Source organism: Amaranthus tricolor, chromosome 9 (genome assembly GCF_026212465.1).
Source record: "Amaranthus tricolor cultivar Red isolate AtriRed21 chromosome 9, ASM2621246v1, whole genome shotgun sequence".
Classification (NCBI taxonomy): Eukaryota; Viridiplantae; Streptophyta; class Magnoliopsida; order Caryophyllales; family Amaranthaceae; genus Amaranthus; species Amaranthus tricolor.
This window is the reverse complement of record NC_080055.1, coordinates 3748806-3768671: the sequence shown is the minus strand read 5'-3', so window position 1 is coordinate 3768671 and position 19866 is coordinate 3748806.

Here is a 19866-nt window from a genome sequence, read left to right as displayed (position 1 = left end):
GTAATTTCAAGCATATGATTATTCTTTTGAATTATAACCATTTCAACACAACCATTTCAAATAGTATTTTGTGCCAGGTTTGATGCAAAACAAATAAAGTTTGAACTACTTTATGCGAGAAAGTGCCAAAAACGCTTTAAAAACCTTAAAAATGCAACTTTGCACGTAATTTGATGCATCTTAAAATTTTATTTAAGTCTAACTATTTCAACACAAAAATATATACCAAATAGTGTTGTTTGTAAAGTTTCATGCAAATCAATCGAAGTTTCAACTACTTTATGCGATAGAGTGTCAAAAACGCTTTAAAAACCTTAAAATGCAACTTAGCACGTAAATTCAAGCATAGGACTATTTTTTTCAATTATAACCATTTCAACACAATAATATAAATTAAATAGTATTGTGTACCAGGTTTAATGCAAATCAAGCGCAGTTTGAACTACTTTATGCGAGAAAGTACCAAAAACGTTTTTAAAACCTTAAAAACGCAACTTAGCACGTAATTTCAAGCATATGACTATTGTTTTCAATTCTAACCATTTCAACACAATCATATATATCAAATAGTATTGTGTGCCATGTTTTATGCGAAACAAACGAAGTTTGAACTACATAATGCGTGAAAGTGCCAAAAACGCTTTAAAAACCTTTAAAACGCAACTTAGCACGTAATTTCAAGCATAGGACTACTTTTTTCACTTGTAAAAACATCAGCACAATAATATATACCAAATAGTTTTGTGTGTCATGTTTCAAGCAAAACAAACCAAGTTTGCCAAGTTTACACGAGACAGTCTTGAAAGGACAAAAACGCTTTAAAAACCTTGAAATTTCAACTTACCACGTAATTTCAAGTATATGACTATTGTTTTCAATTATAACCATTCAACAAAATAATATATATAAAATACTATTGTGTGCCACGTTTCAAAGAAAACAAACCACTTTTGAACTACTTTATGCGTTGAAATGCCAAAAACGCTTTAAAATCCTTAAAAACGCAACTTAGGATGTAATTTCAAGCATATGATTATTCTTTTGAATTATAACCATTTCAACACAACCATTTCAAATAGTATTTTGTGCCAGGTTTGATGCAAAACAAATAAAGTTTGAACTACTTTATGCGAGAATGTGCCAAAAACGCTTTAAAAACCTTAAAAATGCAACTTTGCACGTAATTTGATGCATCTTACAATTTCATTTAAGTCTAACCATTTCAACACAAAAATATATACCAAATAGTGTTATGTGTAAAGTTTCATGCAAATCAATCGAAGTTTCAACTACTTTATGCGATAGAGTGTCAAAAACGCTTTAAAAACCTTAAAAATGTAACTTAGCACGTAAATTCAAGCATAGGACTATTTTTTTCAATTATAACCATTTCAACACAATAATATAAATTAAATAGTATTGTGTACCAGGTTTGATGAAAATCAAGCGCAGTTTGAACTACTTTATGCGAGAAAGTACCAAAAACGTTTTTAAAACCTTAAAAACGCAACTTAGCACGTAATTTCAAGCATATGACTATTGTTTTCAATTCTAACCATTTCAACACAATCATATATATCAAATAGTATTGTGTGCCATGTTTTATGCGAAACAAACGAAGTTTGAACTACATAATGCGTGAAAGTGCCAAAAACGCTTTAAAAACCTTTAAAACGCAACTTAGCACGTAATTTCAAGCATAGGACTACTTTTTTCACTTGTAAAAACATCAGTACAATAATATATACCAAATAGTTTTGTGTGTCATGTTTCAAGCAAAACAAACCAAGTTTGCCAAGTTTACACGAGACAGTCTTGAAAGGAGAAAAACGCTTTAAAAACCCTTAAAATTTCAACTTACCACGTAATTTCAAGTATATGACTATTGTTTTCAATTATAACCATTCAACAAAATAATATATATAAAATACTATTGTGTGCCACGTTTCAAAGAAAACAAACCACTTTTGAACTACTTTATGCGTGAAATGCCAAAAACGCTTTAAAATCCTTAAAAACGCAACTTAGGATGTAATTTCAAGCATATAATTATTCTTTTGAATTATAACCATTTCAACACAACCATTTCAAATAGTATTTTGTGCCAGGTTTGATGCAAAACAAATAAAGTTTGAACTACTTTATGCGAGAGAAGTGCCAAAAACGCTTTAAAAACCTTAAAAATGCAACTTTGCACGTAATTTGATGCATCTTAAAATTTTATTTAAGTCTAACTATTTCAACACAAAAATATATACCAAATAGTGTTGTTTGTAAAGTTTCATGCAAATCAATCGAAGTTTCAACTACTTTATGCGATAGAGTGTCAAAAACGCTTTAAAAACCTTAAAATGCAACTTAGCACGTAAATTCAAGCATAGGACTATTTTTTTCAATTATAACCATTTCAACACAATAATATAAATTAAATAGTATTGTGTACCAGGTTTAATGCAAATCAAGCGCAGTTTGAACTACTTTATGCGAGAAAGTACCAAAAACGTTTTTAAAACCTTAAAAACGCAACTTAGCACGTAATTTCAAGCATATGACTATTGTTTTCAATTCTAACCATTTCAACACAATCATATATATCAAATAGTATTGTGTGCCATGTTTTATGCGAAACAAACGAAGTTTGAACTACATAATGCGTGAAAGTGCCAAAAACGCTTTAAAAAACCTTTAAAACGCAACTTAGCACGTAATTTCAAGCATAGGACTACTTTTTTCACTTGTAAAAACATCAGCACAATAATATATACCAAATAGTTTTGTGTGTCATGTTTCAAGCAAAACAAACCAAGTTTGCCAATTTTACACGAGACAGTCTTGAAAGGACAAAAACGCTTTAAAAACCTTGAAATTTCAACTTACCACGTAATTTCAAGTATATGACTATTGTTTTCAATTATAACCATTCAACAAAATAATATATATAAAATACTATTGTGTGCCACGTTTCAAAGAAAAAAAACCACTTTTGAACTACTTTATGCATGAAATGCCAAAAACGCTTTAAAATCCTTAAAAACGCAACTTAGGATGTAATTTCAAGCATATGATTAGTTCTTTTGAATTATAACCATTTCAACACAACCATTTCAAATAGTATTTTGTGCCAGGTTTGATGCAAAACAAATAAAGTTTGAACTACTTTATGCGCGAATGTGCCAAAAACGCTTTAAAAACCTTAAAAATGCAACTTTGCACGTAATTTGATACATCTTACAATTTTATTTAAGTCTAACCATTTCAACACAAAAATATATACCAAATAGTGTTGTGTGTAAAGTTTCATGCAAATCAATCAAAGTTTCAACTACTTTATGCGATAGAGTGTCAAAAACGCTTTAAAAACCTTAAAAATGCAACTTAGCACGTAAATTCAAGCATAGGACTATTTTTTTCAATTATAACCATTTCAACACAATAATATAAATTAAATAGTATTGTGTACCAGGTTTAATGCAAATCAAGCGCAGTTTGAACTACTTTATGCGAGAAAGTACCAAAAACGTTTTTAAAACCTTAAAAACGCAACTTAGCACGTAATTTCAAGCATATGACTATTGTTTTCAATTCTAACCATTTCAACACAATCATATATATCAAATAGTATTGTGTGCCATGTTTTATGCGAAACAAACGAAGTTTGAACTACATAATGCGTGAAAGTGCCAAAAACGCTTTAAAAACCTTTAAAACGCAACTTAGCACGTAATTTCAAGCATAGGACTACTTTTTTCACTTGTAAAAACATCAGCACAATAATATATACCAAATAGTTTTGTGTGTCATGTTTCAAGCAAAACAAACCAAGTTTGCCAAGTTTACACGAGACAGTCTTGAAAGGACAAAAACGCTTTAAAAACCTTGAAATTTCAACTTACCACGTAATTTCAAGTATATGACTATTGTTTTCAATTATAACCATTCAACAAAATAATATATATAAAATACTATTGTGTGCCACGTTTCAAAGAAAAAAAACCACTTTTGAACTACTTTATGCATGAAATGCCAAAAACGCTTTAAAATCCTTAAAAACGCAACTTAGGATGTAATTTCAAGCATATGATTATTCTTTTGAATTATAACCATTTCAACACAACCATTTCAAATAGTATTTTGTGCCAGGTTTGATGCAAAACAAATAAAGTTTGAACTACTTTATGCGCGAATGTGCCAAAAACGCTTTAAAAACCTTAAAAATGCAACTTTGCACGTAATTTGATACATCTTACAATTTTATTTAAGTCTAACCATTTCAACACAAAAATATATACCAAATAGTGTTGTGTGTAAAGTTTCATGCAAATCAATCAAAGTTTCAACTACTTTATGCGATAGAGTGTCAAAAACGCTTTAAAAACCTTAAAAATGCAACTTAGCACGTAAATTCAAGCATAGGACTATTTTTTTCAATTATAACCATTTCAACACAATAATATAAATTAAATAGTATTGTGTACCAGGTTTAATGCAAATCAAGCGCAGTTTGAACTACTTTATGCGAGAAAGTACCAAAAACGTTTTTAAAACCTTAAAAACGCAACTTAGCACGTAATTTCAAGCATATGACTACTTTTTTCACTTGTAAAAACATCAGCACAATAATATATACCAAATATTTTTGTGTGTCATGTTTCAAGCAAAACAAACCAAGTTTGCCAAGTTTACACGAGACAGTCTTGAAAGGAGAAAAACGCTTTAAAAACCTTAAAATTTCAACTTACCACGTAATTTCAAGTATATGACTATTGTTTTCAATTATAACCATTCAACAAAATAATATATATAAAATACTATTGTGTGCCACGTTTCAAAGAAAACAAACCACTTTTGAACTACTTTATGCGTGAAATGCCAAAAACGCTTTAAAATCCTTAAAAAACGCAACTTAGGATGTAATTTCAAGCATATGATTATTCTTTTGAATTATAACCATTTCAACACAACCATTTCAAATAGTATTTTGTGCCAGGTTTGATGCAAAACAAATAAAGTTTGAACTACTTTATGCGAGAAAGTGCCAAAAACGCTTTAAAAACCTTAAAAATGCAACTTTGCACGTAATTTGATGCATCTTAAAATTTTATTTAAGTCTAACTATTTCAACACAAAAATATATACCAAATAGTGTTGTTTGTAAAGTTTCATGCAAATCAATCGAAGTTTCAACTACTTTATGCGATAGAGTGTCAAAAACGCTTTAAAAACCTTAAAATGCAACTTAGCACGTAAATTCAAGCATAGGACTATTTTTTTCAATTATAACCATTTCAACACAATAATATAAATTAAATAGTATTGTGTACCAGGTTTAATGCAAATCAAGCGCAGTTTGAACTACTTTATGCGAGAAAGTACCAAAAACGTTTTTAAAACCTTAAAAACGCAACTTAGCACGTAATTTCAAGCATATGACTATTGTTTTCAATTCTAACCATTTCAACACAATCATATATATCAAATAGTATTGTGTGCCATGTTTTATGCGAAACAAACGAAGTTTGAACTACATAATGCGTGAAAGTGCCAAAAACGCTTTAAAAACCTTTAAAACGCAACTTAGCACGTAATTTCAAGCATAGGACTACTTTTTTCACTTGTAAAAACATCAGCACAATAATATATACCAAATAGTTTTGTGTGTCATGTTTCAAGCAAAACAAACCAAGTTTGCCAAGTTTACACGAGACAGTCTTGAAAGGAGAAAAACGCTTTAAAAACCTTGAAATTTCAACTTACCACGTAATTTCAAGTATATGACTATTGTTTTCAATTATAACCATTCAACAAAATAATATATATAAAATACTATTGTGTGCCACGTTTCAAAGAAAAAAAACCACTTTTGAACTACTTTATGCATGAAATGCCAAAAACGCTTTAAAATCCTTAAAAACGCAACTTAGGATGTAATTTCAAGCATATGATTATTCTTTTGAATTATAACCATTTCAACACAACTATTTCAAATAGTATTTTGTGCCAGGTTTGATGCAAAACAAATAAAGTTTGAACTACTTTATGCGCGAATGTGCCAAAAACGCTTTAAAAACCTTAAAAATGCAACTTTGCACGTAATTTGATACATCTTACAATTTTATTTAAGTCTAACCATTTCAACACAAAAATATATACCAAATAGTGTTGTGTGTAAAGTTTCATGCAAATCAATCAAAGTTTCAACTACTTTATGCGATAGAGTGTCAAAAACGCTTTAAAAAACCTTAAAAATGCAACTTAGCACGTAAATTCAAGCATAGGACTATTTTTTTCAATTATAACCATTTCAACACAATAATATAAATTAAATAGTATTGTGTACCAGGTTTAATGCAAATCAAGCGCAGTTTGAACTACTTTATGCGAGAAAGTACCAAAAACGTTTTAAAAACCTTAAAAACGCAACTTAGCACGTAATTTCAAGCATATGACTACTTTTTTCACTTGTAAAAACATCAGCACAATAATATATACCAAATATTTTTGTGTGTCATGTTTCAAGCAAAACAAACCAAGTTTGCCAAGTTTACACGAGACAGTCTTGAAAGGAGAAAAACGCTTTAAAAACCTTAAAATTTCAACTTACCACGTAATTTCAAGTATATGACTATTGTTTTCAATTATAACCATTCAACAAAATATTATATATAAAATACTATTGTGTGCCACGTTTCAAAGAAAAAAAAACCACTTTTGAACTACTTTATGCATGAAATGCCAAAAACGCTTTAAAATCCTTAAAAACGCAACTTAGGATGTAATTTCAAGCATATGATTATTCTTTTGAATTATAACCATTTCAACACAACCATTTCAAATAGTATTTTGTGCCAGGTTTGATGCAAAACAAATAAAGTTTGAACTACTTTATGCGCGAATGTGCCAAAAACGCTTTAAAAACCTTAAAAATGCAACTTTGCACGTAATTTGATACATCTTACAATTTTATTTAAGTCTAACCATTTCAACACAAAAATATATACCAAATAGTGTTGTGTGTAAAGTTTCATGCAAATCAATCGAAGTTTCAACTACTTTATGCGATAGAGTGTCAAAAACGCTTTAAAAACCTTAAAAATGCAACTTAGCACGTAAATTCAAGCATAGGACTATTTTTTTCAATTATAACCATTTCAACACAATAATATAAATTAAATAGTATTGTGTACCAGGTTTAATGCAAATCAAGCGCAGTTTGAACTACTTTATGCGAGAAAGTACCAAAAACGTTTTTAAAACCTTAAAAACGCAACTTAGCACGTAATTTCAAGCATATGACTACTTTTTTCACTTGTAAAAACATCAGCACAATAATATATACCAAATATTTTTGTGTGTCATGTTTCAAGCAAAACAAACCAAGTTTGCCAAGTTTACACGAGACAGTCTTGAAAGGAGAAAAACGCTTTAAAAACCTTAAAATTTCAACTTACCACGTAATTTCAAGTATATGACTATTGTTTTCAATTATAATCATTCAACAAAATAATATATATAAAATACTATTGTGTGCCACGTTTCAAAGAAAACAAACCACTTTTGAACTACTTTATGCGTGAAATGCCAAAAACGCTTTAAAATCCTTAAAAACGCAACTTAGGATGTAATTTCAAGCATATGATTATTCTTTTGAATTATAACCATTTCAACACAACCATTTCAAATAGTATTTTGTGCCAGGTTTGATGCAAAACAAATAAAGTTTGAACTACTTTATGCGAGAAAGTGCAAAAAACGCTTTAAAAACCTTAAAAATGCAACTTTGCACGTAATTTGATGCATCTTAAAATTTTATTTAAGTCTAACTATTTCAACACAAAAATATATACCAAATAGTGTTGTTTGTAAAGTTTCACGCAAATCAATCGAAGTTTCAACTACTTTATGCGATAGAGTGTCAAAAACGCTTTAAAAACCTTAAAATGCAACTTAGCACGTAAATTCAAGCATAGGACTATTTTTTTCAATTATAACCATTTCAACACAATAATATAAATTAAATAGTATTGTGTACCAGGTTTAATGCAAATCAAGCGCAGTTTGAACTACTTTATGCGAGAAAGTACCAAAAACGTTTTTAAAACCTTAAAAACGCAACTTAGCACGTAATTTCAAGCATATGACTATTGTTTTCAATTCTAACCATTTCAACACAATCATATATATCAAATAGTATTGTGTGCCATGTTTTATGCGAAACAAACGAAGTTTGAACTACATAATGCGTGAAAGTGCCAAAAACGCTTTAAAAACCTTTAAAACGCAACTTAGCACGTAATTTCAAGCATAGGACTACTTTTTTCACTTGTAAAAACATCAGCACAATAATATATACCAAATAGTTTTGTGTGTCATGTTTCAAGCAAAACAAACCAAGTTTGCCAAGTTTACACGAGACAGTCTTGAAAGGAGAAAAACGCTTTAAAAACCTTGAAATTTCAACTTACCACGTAATTTCAAGTATATGACTATTGTTTTCAATTATAACCATTCAACAAAATAATATATATAAAATACTATTGTGTGCCACGTTTCAAAGAAAACAAACCACTTTTGAACTACTTTATGCGTGAAATGCCAAAAACGCTTTAAAATCCTTAAAAACGCAACTTAGGATGTAATTTCAAGCATATGATTATTCTTTTGAATTATAACCATTTCAACACAACCATTTCAAATAGTATTTTGTGCCAGGTTTGATGCAAAACAAATAAAGTTTGAACTACTTTATGCGAGAAAGTGCAAAAAACGCTTTAAAAACCTTAAAAATGCAACTTTGCACGTAATTTGATGCATCTTAAAATTTTATTTAAGTCTAACTATTTCAACACAAAAATATATACCAAATAGTGTTGTTTGTAAAGTTTCACGCAAATCAATCGAAGTTTCAACTACTTTATGCGATAGAGTGTCAAAAACGCTTTAAAAACCTTAAAATGCAACTTAGCACGTAAATTCAAGCATAGGACTATTTTTTTCAATTATAACCATTTCAACACAATAATATAAATTAAATAGTATTGTGTACCAGGTTTAATGCAAATCAAGCGCAGTTTGAACTACTTTATGCGAGAAAGTACCAAAAACGTTTTTAAAACCTTAAAAACGCAACTTAGCACGTAATTTCAAGCATATGACTATTGTTTTCAATTCTAACCATTTCAACACAATCATATATATCAAATAGTATTGTGTGCCATGTTTTATGCGAAACAAACGAAGTTTGAACTACATAATGCGTGAAAGTGCCAAAAACGCTTTAAAAACCCTTAAAACGCAACTTAGCACGTAATTTCAAGCATAGGACTACTTTTTTCACTTGTAAAAACATCAGCACAATAATATATACCAAATAGTTTTGTGTGTCATGTTTCAAGCAAAACAAACCAAGTTTGCCAAGTTTACACGAGACAGTCTTGAAAGGACAAAAACGCTTTAAAAACCTTGAAATTTCAACTTACCACGTAATTTCAAGTATATGACTATTGTTTTCAATTATAACCATTCAACAAAATAATATATATAAAATACTATTGTGTGCCACGTTTCAAAGAAAACAAACCACTTTTGAACTACTTTATGCGTGAAATGCCAAAAACGCTTTAAAATCCTTAAAAACGCAACTTAGGATGTAATTTCAAGCATATGATTATTCTTTTGAATTATAACCATTTCAACACAACCATTTCAAATAGTATTTTGTGCCAGGTTTGATGGAAAACAAATAAAGTTTGAACTACTTTATGAGAGAAAGTGCCAAAAACGCTTTAAAAACCTTAAAAATGCAACTTTGCACGTAATTTGATGCATCTTAAAATTTTATTTAAGTCTAACTATTTCAACACAAAAATATATACCAAATAGTGTTGTTTGTAAAGTTTCATGCAAATCAATCGAAGTTTCAACTACTTTATGCGATAGAGTGTCAAAAACGCTTTAAAAACCTTAAAAATGCAACTTAGCACGTAAATTCAAGCATAGGACTATTTTTTTCAATTATAACCATTTCAACACAATAATATAAATTAAATAGTATTGTGTACCAGGTTTAATGCAAATCAAGCGCAGTTTGAACTACTTTATGCGAGAAAGTACCAAAAACGTTTTTAAAACCTTAAAAACGCAACTTAGCACGTAATTTCAAGCATATGACTATTGTTTTCAATTCTAACCATTTCAACACAATCATATATATCAAATAGTATTGTGTGCCATGTTTTATGCGAAACAAACGAAGTTTGAACTACATAATGCGTGAAAGTGCCAAAAACGCTTTAAAAACCCTTAAAACGCAACTTAGCACGTAATTTCAAGCATAGGACTACTTTTTTCACTTGTAAAAACATCAGCACAATAATATATACCAAATAGTTTTGTGTGTCATGTTTCAAGCAAAACAAACCAAGTTTGCCAAGTTTACACGAGACAGTCTTGAAAGGACAAAAACGCTTTAAAAACCTTGAAATTTCAACTTACCACGTAATTTCAAGTATATGACTATTGTTTTCAATTATAACCATTCAACAAAATAATATATATAAAATACTATTGTGTGCCACGTTTCAAAGAAAACAAACCACTTTTGAACTACTTTATGCGTGAAATGCCAAAAACGCTTTAAAATCCTTAAAAACGCAACTTAGGATGTAATTTCAAGCATATGATTATTCTTTTGAATTATAACCATTTCAACACAACCATTTCAAATAGTATTTTGTGCCAGGTTTGATGCAAAACAAATAAAGTTTGAACTACTTTATGCGAGAAAGTGCCAAAAACGCTTTAAAAACCTTAAAAATGCAACTTTGCACGTAATTTGATGCATCTTAAAATTTTATTTAAGTCTAACCATTTCAACACAAAAATATATACCAAATAGTGTTATGTGTAAAGTTTCATGCAAATCAATCGAAGTTTCAACTACTTTATGCGATAGAGTGTCAAAAACGCTTTAAAAACCTTAAAAATGTAACTTAGCACGTAAATTCAAGCATAGGACTATTTTTTTCAATTATAACCATTTCAACACAATAATATAAATTAAATAGTATTGTGTACCAGGTTTGATGCAAATCAAGCGCAGTTTAAACTACTTTATGCGAGAAAGTACCAAAAACGTTTTTATAACCTTAAAAACGCAACTTAGCACGTAATTTCAAGCATATGACTATTGTTTTCAATTCTAACCATTTCAACACAATCATATATATCAAATAGTATTGTGTGCCATGTTTTATGCGAAACAAACGAAGTTTGAACTACATAATGCGTGAAAGTGCCAAAAACGCTTTAAAAACCTTTAAAACGCAACTTAGCACGTAATTTCAAGCATAGTACTACTTTTTTCACTTGTAAAAACATCAGTACAATAATATATACCAAATAGTTTTGTGTGTCATGTTTCAAGCAAAACAAACCAAGTTTGCCAAGTTTACACGAGACAGTCTTGAAAGGAGAAAAACGCTTTAAAAACCTTAAAATTTCAACTTACCACGTAATTTCAAGTATATGACTATTGTTTTCAATTATAACCATTCAACAAAATAATATATATAAAATACTATTGTGTGCCACGTTTCAAAGAAAACAAACCACTTTTGAACTACTTTATGCGTGAAATGCCAAAAACGCTTTAAAATCCTTAAAAACGCAACTTAGGATGTAATTTCAAGCATATGATTATTCTTTTGAATTATAACCATTTCAACACAACCATTTCAAATAGTATTTTGTGCCAGGTTTGATGGAAAACAAATAAAGTTTGAACTACTTTATGCGAGAAAGTGCCAAAAACGCTTTAAAAACCTTAAAAATGCAACTTTGCACGTAATTTGATGCATCTTAAAATTTTATTTAAGTCTAACTATTTCAACACAAAAATATATACCAAATACTGTTGTTTGTAAAGTTTCATGCAAATCAATCGAAGTTTCAACTACTTTATGCGATAGAGTGTCAAAAACGCTTTAAAAACCTTAAAAATGCAACTTAGCACGTAAATTCAAGCATAGGACTGTTTTTTTCAATTATAACCATTTCAACACAATAATATAAATTAAATAGTATTGTGTACCAGGTTTAATGCAAATCAAGCGCAGTTTGAACTACTTTATGCGAGAAAGTACCAAAAACGTTTTTAAAACCTTAAAAACGCAACTTAGCACGTAATTTCAAGCATATGACTACTTTTTTCACTTGTAAAAACATCAGCACAATAATATATACCAAATATTTTTGTGTGTCATGTTTCAAGCAAAACAAACCAAGTTTGCCAAGTTTACACGAGACAGTCTTGAAAGGAGAAAAACGCTTTAAAAACCTTAAAATTTCAACTTACCACGTAATTTCAAGTATATGACTATTGTTTTCAATTATAACCATTCAACAAAATAATATATATAAAATACTATTGTGTGCCACGTTTCAAAGAAAACAAACCACTTTTGAACTACTTTATGCGTGAAATGCCAAAAACGCTTTAAAATCCTTAAAAACGCAACTTAGGATGTAATTTCAAGCATATGATTATTCTTTTGAATTATAACCATTTCAACACAACCATTTCAAATAGTATTTTGTGCTAGGTTTGATGCAAAACAAATAAAGTCTGAACTACTTTATGCGAGAAAGTGCCAAAAACGCTTTAAAAACCTTAAAAATGCAACTTTGCACGTAATTTGATGCATCTTAAAATTTTATTTAAGTCTAACTATTTCAACACAAAAATATATACCAAATAGTGTTGTTTGTAAAGTTTCATGCAAATCAATCGAAGTTTCAACTACTTTATGCGATAGAGTGTCAAAAACGCTTTAAAAACCTTAAAAATGCAACTTAGCACGTAAATTCAAGCATAGGACTATTTTTTTCAATTATAACCATTTCAACACAATAATATAAATTAAATAGTATTGTGTACCAGGTTTAATGCAAATCAAGCGCAGTTTGAACTACTTTATGCGAGAAAGTACCAAAAACGTTTTTAAAACCTTAAAAACGCAACTTAGCACGTAATTTCAAGCATATGACTATTGTTTTCAATTCTAACCATTTCAACACAATCATATATATCAAATAGTATTGTGTGCCATGTTTTATGCGAAACAAACGAAGTTTGAACTACATAATGCGTGAAAGTGCCAAAAACGCATTAAAAACCTTTAAAACGCAACTTAGCACGTAATTTCAAGCATAGGACTACTTTTTTCACTTGTAAAAACATCAGCACAATAATATATACCAAATAGTTTTGTGTGTCATGTTTCAAGCAAAACAAACCAAGTTTGCCAAGTTTACACGAGACAGTCTTGAAAGGACAAAAACGCTTTAAAAACCTTGAAATTTCAACTTACCACGTAATTTCAAGTATATGACTATTGTTTTCAATTATAACCATTCAACAAAATAATATATATAAAATACTATTGTGTGCCACGTTTCAAAGAAAACAAACCACTTTTGAACTACTTTATGCGTGAAATGCCAAAAACGCTTTAAAATCCTTAAAAACGCAACTTAGGATGTAATTTCAAGCATATGATTATTCTTTTGAATTATAACCATTTCAACACAACCATTTCAAATAGTATTTTGTGCCAGGTTTGATGCGAAACAAATAAAGTTTGAACTACTTTATGCGAGAAAGTGCCAAAAACGCTTTAAAAACCTTAAAAATGCAACTTTGCACGTAATTTGATGCATCTTAAAATTTTATTTAAGTCTAACCATTTCAACACAAAAATATATACCAAATAGTGTTATGTGTAAAGTTTCATGCAAATCAATCGAAGTTTCAACTACTTTATGCGATAGAGTGTCAAAAACGCTTTAAAAACCTTAAAAATGTAACTTAGCACGTAAATTCAAGCATAGGACTATTTTTTTCAATTATAACCATTTCAACACAATAATATAAATTAAATAGTATTGTGTACCAGGTTTGATGCAAATCAAGCGCAGTTTAAACTACTTTATGCGAGAAAGTACCAAAAACGTTTTTAAAACCTTAAAAACGCAACTTAGCACGTAATTTCAAGCATATGACTATTGTTTTCAATTCTAACCATTTCAACACAATCATATATATCAAATAGTATTGTGTGCCATGTTTTATGCGAAACAAACGAAGTTTGAACTACATAATGCGTGAAAGTGCCAAAAACGCTTTAAAAACCTTTAAAACGCAACTTAGCACGTAATTTCAAGCAGTGGACTACTTTTTTCACTTGTAAAAACATCAGTACAATAATAAATACCAAATAGTTTTGTGTGTCATGTTTCAAGCAAAACAAACCAAGTTTGCCAAGTTTACACGAGACAGTCTTGAAAGGAGAAAAACGCTTTAAAAACCTTAAAATTTCAACTTACCACGTAAGTTCAAGTATATGACTATTGTTTTCAATTATAACCATTCAACAAAATAATATATATAAAATACTATTGTGTGCCACGTTTCAAAGAAAACAAACCACTTTTGAACTACTTTATGCGTGAAATGCCAAAAACGCTTTAAAATCCTTAAAAACGCAACTTAGGATGTAATTTCAAGCATATGATTATTCTTTTGAATTATAACCATTTCAACACAACCATTTCAAATAGTATTTTGTGCCAGGTTTGATGCAAAACAAATAAAGTTTGAACTACTTTATGCGAGAAAGTGCCAAAAACGCTTTAAAAACCTTAAAAATGCAACTTTGCACGTAATTTGATGCATCTTAAAATTTTATTTAAGTCTAACCATTTCAACACAAAAATATATACCAAATAGTGTTATGTGTAAAGTTTCATGCAAATCAATCGAAGTTTCAACTACTTTATGCGATAGAGTGTCAAAAACGCTTTAAAAACCTTAAAAATGTAACTTAGCACGTAAATTCAAGCATAGGACTATTTTTTTCAATTATAACCATTTCAACACAATAATATAAATTAAATAGTATTGTGTACCAGGTTTGATGCAAATCAAGCGCAGTTTAAACTACTTTATGCGAGAAAGTACCAAAAACGTTTTTAAAACCTTAAAAACGCAACTTAGCACGTAATTTCAAGCATATGACTATTGTTTTCAATTCTAACCATTTCAACACAATCATATATATCAAATAGTATTGTGTGCCATGTTTTATGCGAAACAAACGAAGTTTGAACTACATAATGCGTGAAAGTGCCAAAAACGCTTTAAAAACCTTTAAAACGCAACTTAGCACGTAATTTCAAGCAGAGGACTACTTTTTTCACTTGTAAAAACATCAGTACAATAATAAATACCAAATAGTTTTGTGTGTCATGTTTCAAGCAAAACAAACCAAGTTTGCCAAGTTTACACGAGACAGTCTTGAAAGGAGAAAAACGCTTTAAAAACCTTAAAATTTCAACTTACCATGTAAGTTCAAGTATATGACTATTGTTTTCAATTATAACCATTCAACAAAATAATATATATAAAATACTATTGTGTGCCACGTTTCAAAGAAAACAAACCACTTTTGAACTACTTTATGCGTGAAATGCCAAAAACGCTTTAAAATCCTTAAAAACGCAACTTAGGATGTAATTTCAAGCATATGATTATTCTTTTGACTTATAACCATTTCAACACAACCATTTCAAATAGTATTTTGTGCCAGGTTTGATGCAAAACAAATAAAGTTTGAACTACTTTATGCGAGAAAGTGCCAAAAACGCTTTAAAAACCTTAAAAATGCAACTTTGCACGTAATTTGATGCATCTTAAAATTTTATTTAAGTCTAACCATTTCAACACAAAAATATATACCAAATAGTGTTATGTGTAAAGTTTCATGCAAATCAATCGAAGTTTCAACTACTTTATGCGATAGAGTGTCAAAAACGCTTTAAAAACCTTAAAAATGTAACTTAGCACGTAAATTCAAGCATAGGACTATTTTTTTCAATTATAACCATTTCAACACAATAATATAAATTAAATAGTATTGTGTACCAGGTTTGATGCAAATCAAGCGCATTTTAAACTACTTTATGCGAGAAAGTACCAAAAACGTTTTTAAAACCTTAAAAACGCAACTTAGCACGTAATTTCAAGCATATGACTATTGTTTTCAATTCTAACCATTTCAACACAATCATATATATCAAATAGTATTGTGTGCCATGTTTTATGCGAAACAAACGAAGTTTGAACTACATAATGCGTGAAAGTGCCAAAAACGCTTTAAAAACCTTTAAAACGCAACTTAGCACGTAATTTCAAGCAGAGGACTACTTTTTTCACTTGTAAAAACATCAGTACAATAATAAATACCAAATAGTTTGTGTGTCATGTTTCAAGCAAAACAAACCAAGTTTGCCAAGTTTACACGAGACAGTCTTGAAAGGAGAAAAACGCTTTAAAAACCTTAAAATTTCAACTTACCACGTAAGTTCAAGTATATGACTATTGTTTTCAATTATAACCATTCAACAAAATAATATATATAAAATACTATTGTGTGCCACGTTTCAAAGAAAACAAACCACTTTTGAACTACTTTATGCGTGAAATGCCAAAAACGCTTTAAAATCCTTAAAAACGCAACTTAGGATGTAATTTCAAGCATATGATTATTCTTTTGAATTATAACCATTTCAACACAACCATTTCAAATAGTATTTTGTGCCAGGTTTGATGCAAAACAAATAAAGTTTGAACTACTTTATGCGAGAAAGTGCCAAAAACGCTTTAAAAACCTTAAAAATGCAACTTTGCACGTAATTTGATGCATCTTAAAATTTTATTTAAGTCTAACCATTTCAACACAAAAATATATACCAAATAGTGTTATGTGTAAAGTTTCATGCAAATCAATCGAAGTTTCAACTACTTTATGCGATAGAGTGTCAAAAACGCTTTAAAAACCTTAAAAATGTAACTTAGCACGTAAATTCAAGCATAGGACTATTTTTTTCAATTATAACCATTTCAACACAATAATATAAATTAAATAGTATTGTGTATCAGGTTTGATGCAAATCAAGCGCAGTTTGAACTACTTTATGCGAGAAAGTACCAAAAACGTTTTTAAAACCTTAAAAACGCAACTTAGCACGTAATTTCAAGCATATGACTATTGTTTTCAATTCTAACCATTTCAACACAATCATATATATCAAATAGTATTGTGTGCCATGTTTTATGCGAAACAAACGAAGTTTGAACTACATAATGCGTGAAAGTGCCAAAAACGCTTTAAAAACCTTTAAAACGCAACTTAGCACGTAATTTCAAGCATAGGACTACTTTTTTCACTTGTAAAAACATCAGTACAATAATATATACCAAATAGTTTTGTGTGTCATGTTTCAAGCAAAACAAACCAAGTTTGCCAAGTTTACACGAGACAGTCTTGAAAGGAGAAAAACGCTTTAAAAACCTTAAAATTTCAACTTACCATGTAAGTTCAAGTATATGACTATTGTTTTCAATTATAACCATTCAACAAAATAATATATATAAAATACTATTGTGTGCCACGTTTCAAAGAAAACAAACCACTTTTGAACTACTTTATGCGTGAAATGCCAAAAACGCTTTAAAATCCTTAAAAACGCAACTTAGGATGTAATTTCAAGCATATGATTATTCTTTTGACTTATAACCATTTCAACACAACCATTTCAAATAGTATTTTGTGCCAGGTTTGATGCAAAACAAATAAAGTTTGAACTACTTTATGCGAGAAAGTGCCAAAAACGCTTTAAAAACCTTAAAAATGCAACTTTGCACGTAATTTGATGCATCTTAAAATTTTATTTAAGTCTAACCATTTCAACACAAAAATATATACCAAATAGTGTTATGTGTAAAGTTTCATGCAAATCAATCGAAGTTTCAACTACTTTATGCGATAGAGTGTCAAAAACGCTTTAAAAACCTTAAAAATGTAACTTAGCACGTAAATTCAAGCATAGGACTATTTTTTTCAATTATAACCATTTCAACACAATAATATAAATTAAATAGTATTGTGTACCAGGTTTGATGCAAATCAAGCGCAGTTTAAACTACTTTATGCGAGAAAGTACCAAAAACGTTTTTAAAACCTTAAAAACGCAACTTAGCACGTAATTTCAAGCATATGACTATTGTTTTCAATTCTAACCATTTCAACACAATCATATATATCAAATAGTATTGTGTGCCATGTTTTATGCGAAACAAACGAAGTTTGAACTACATAATGCGTGAAAGTGCCAAAAACGCTTTAAAAACCTTTAAAACGCAACTTAGCACGTAATTTCAAGCAGAGGACTACTTTTTTCACTTGTAAAAACATCAGTACAATAATAAATACCAAATAGTTTGTGTGTCATGTTTCAAGCAAAACAAACCAAGTTTGCCAAGTTTACACGAGACAGTCTTGAAAGGAGAAAAACGCTTTAAAAACCTTAAAATTTCAACTTACCACGTAAGTTCAAGTATATGACTATTGTTTTCAATTATAACCATTCAACAAAATAATATATATAAAATACTATTGTGTGCCACGTTTCAAAGAAAACAAACCACTTTTGAACTACTTTATGCGTGAAATGCCAAAAACGCTTTAAAATCCTTAAAAACGCAACTTAGGATGTAATTTCAAGCATATGATTATTCTTTTGAATTATAACCATTTCAACACAACCATTTCAAATAGTATTTTGTGCCAGGTTTGATGCAAAACAAATAAAGTTTGAACTACTTTATGCGAGAAAGTGCCAAAAACGCTTTAAAAACCTTAAAAATGCAACTTTGCACGTAATTTGATGCATCTTAAAATTTTATTTAAGTCTAACCATTTCAACACAAAAATATATACCAAATAGTGTTATGTGTAAAGTTTCATGCAAATCAATCGAAGTTTCAACTACTTTATGCGATAGAGTGTCAAAAACGCTTTAAAAACCTTAAAAATGTAACTTAGCACGTAAATTCAAGCATAGGACTATTTTTTTCAATTATAACCATTTCAACACAATAATATAAATTAAATAGTATTGTGTACCAGGTTTGATGCAAATCAAGCGCAGTTTAAACTACTTTATGCGAGAAAGTACCAAAAACGTTTTTAAAACCTTAAAAACGCAACTTAGCACGTAATTTCAAGCATATGACTATTGTTTTCAATTCTAACCATTTCAACACAATCATATATATCAAATAGTATTGTGTGCCATGTTTTATGCGAAACAAACGAAGTTTGAACTACATAATGCGTGAAAGTGCCAAAAACGCTTTAAAAACCTTTAAAACGCAACTTAGCACGTAATTTCAAGCAGAGGACTACTTTTTTCACTTGTAAAAACATCAGTACAATAATAAATACCAAATAGTTTTGTGTGTCATGTTTCAAGCAAAACAAACCAAGTTTGCCAAGTTTACACGAGACAGTCTTGAAAGGAGAAAAACGCTTTAAAAACCTTAAAATTTCAACTTACCATGTAAGTTCAAGTATATGACTATTGTTTTCAATTATAACCATTCAACAAAATAATATATATAAAATACTATTGTGTGCCACGTTTCAAAGAAAACAAACCACTTTTGAACTACTTTATGCGTGAAATGCCAAAAACGCTTTAAAATCCTTAAAAACGCAACTTAGGATGTAATTTCAAGCATATGATTATTCTTTTGACTTATAACCATTTCAACACAACCATTTCAAATAGTATTTTGTGCCAGGTTTGATGCAAAACAAATAAAGTTTGAACTACTTTATGCGAGAAAGTGCCAAAAACGCTTTAAAAACCTTAAAAATGCAACTTTGCACGTAATTTGATGCATCTTAAAATTTTATTTAAGTCTAACCATTTCAACACAAAAATATATACCAAATAGTGTTATGT